Below are 2,509 nucleotides of genomic sequence, written 5' to 3' on the forward strand. Positions count from 1 at the left end.
TTTTTCTCGTTTTTTTCTAAAGGAAAGTCTTACATGGATTGACTGTGTCCCACGGTAAGCTCAAGACAACGATATACATAATAATAATACAAATAAATCATCATCCTCCTTGCTAACGCAATCCCGGCATATTGCCACGGCTCATGGTAGCCTGGGGTCCGCTTTGACAACTAATCCCAAGATTTGGCGTAGGAACTAGCTTTTAAGAAAGCGCGTGCCGTCTGACTTTCCAACCCGAAGGGTAACTAGGCCTTATTGGGATAATACATTATACAAATAAATACCTACATGAAAAACAACTAAAAATTTTAATAAAGCCAGACTCCTGGCAGTTACACCCAGAGAGGCTGGACACTGGCTTCACGCATAACCTCTCCCTAAACTCGAACCTTTTTAGAGCCCAACACGCTTCGGTTGTCGATTCGCCTCCGTTTGGGTACTTTGGATATACCGGTTAGTGCTCCCAATCTGCGAATGTAGACTAGTTAGGCCACCACAGTCTCTCCTACCGAAAAAGCGCGGGCCGCTTCTCCAGGCATGCCGCCCATAATGACGTCATCCGTCGGTCTCTTACATCGGTCAATGTGCCTGCTCTAATAGAACCGTTTGGCAGTTCTAGAAGTGATGGCAAGAGATCCGAAGGCATGTTTTTGATGTGAAGTATGGGGCGGGTGCTGCAGAGGCGACCTCACAGTTCGGTTCTTTCCAGGTGATCGCACCAGTGAAGTGGTGCGGCATTAATCTTGCCCATGATATTGAAATGAAATGAGGTGATTTTTGGTCATAAAACCATGAAATGTGAATAACATGATACGTGGAACCAACTAAATAATTGCTTTTTCCCCTCACTAGCTCGGAAACACGCGTTTTGTCCTTTAATACCAGCGGGTAAAAACGCATTTTATCCACTAGTGGGTAAAGTAATTTGACCTTGAATAAAGTCAAATTAACTGCTTTAAAATTGATAAAAGTAGGTGAATCTAGTAATAAAGATGATTTACCACCTGTGGAACTACTGGAAGCAGTGATAAACGCATTTTTTGCGTTGTAGTTTCCTCGCTATAGTGAGGGGAAAAGTTTTGTGTTACACTCGGGTGCAAATGTATTTTACTTCTCATGTGTTAAAAAACTCGCAAGTTCAGGATTCTATTCTCGAACCACTCGCTTCGCTCGTGGTTCAACTATAGAATCCTCTCACTTGCTCGTTTTTCAATTCCACACTCGGCGTCAAAATACAACTTTGCCCCTTGTATAACAAATAACTATTACACCTAATAGGATGGCATTCAGCTTAAACAGTGGCTAATACAATACGCGGCGCTGGTTTTCACTGCTGTTTTCCGGGCACCCAATTAAATAATCAAAACTTAATACGAAACTTAGTCTAAGGAAGCATACATACGCACATTATTCATAATACTCATACCTGTATTCACATAGGAGGTAGGCAGAGCACGAAACGGCTGAAGCTTCAGTGCCATTCTTTACAATTCAGGGGTTGAAAGGAATATGAAATTGAGTCATTGGAGTGACACGTTGCCAACCACTGGCCTGCGCTAAAATTCAACCCATATTTCACAGTCGGCGTCTACTTATTACACACACGGGAGGAAAGGGGTTTTGAAAATCTTAACCCGTTATTACAAACGCTCTAGAAAATAATGATAATAAAAGTAGGTAGGTAAGATAAAAATAGCTCTGTGTTCTTTCTGCGCCTACAATTTCCACCTTCTTATTATAGGTACGATGAGTCCCGGAATCTTGCGCCAGTTGTCCGAACCGGCAATCTATCCTAAAAGGTGCATCATTTTAGTCGATATCATTTCAACCACTCGTTAAAAAAAAACAAAACACCTCGATGATTTCGTCACTCTAAAATCTGCGCAAAAAGGCAAAGTGCGAAATACTAGTAATCGAAATTAAGAATATACCTACACTAAACATTGAATCTACTAGAAAAATGTAATGCTTAGTTTTGAACGAAAAACGCGAAACCGTTGAGTGGGAAATAAGTTCATCGTGAAAAATGTTGAATCACTGTCGCCATCTAGTAGCATATGAAATAACTTCTTGACAGTAACCATGCGACTTCATTTCGCTACTCGCCACTAGATGTCAGAACAAAGCACAAGAGTGAAGTTTTTGTGAGTTACAAATGTCTCTACTAGATAGCGCTGAAATCAAAACCTCGTTTTATCCATACTTTTTACTTAATATTATAAATGGAAAACTGTGTGTGTCTGTTTGTTTGTCCGTCCTTCACGGCAAAACGGAGCGACGAATTAACGTGATTTTTAAGTGGACATAGTTGAAGGGATGGAAAGTGAAATAAGCTAGTTTTTGTCTCTTTCTAACGCGAGCGAAGCCGTGGGCAAAAGCTAGTTCGAAAAATTTTGACTTATATTTGAAAAAGGGACATCAAGAAATACATTTTACTTATCTAGGTACTGCTAAAAAGGTAAATGATAAAAAAATCAAAATCCAATATTAAAAGCATATCAATACTTTT

This window comes from Leguminivora glycinivorella, chromosome 9 (assembly GCF_023078275.1).
Source record: "Leguminivora glycinivorella isolate SPB_JAAS2020 chromosome 9, LegGlyc_1.1, whole genome shotgun sequence".
In the NCBI taxonomy this organism is placed as follows: Eukaryota; Metazoa; Arthropoda; class Insecta; order Lepidoptera; family Tortricidae; genus Leguminivora; species Leguminivora glycinivorella.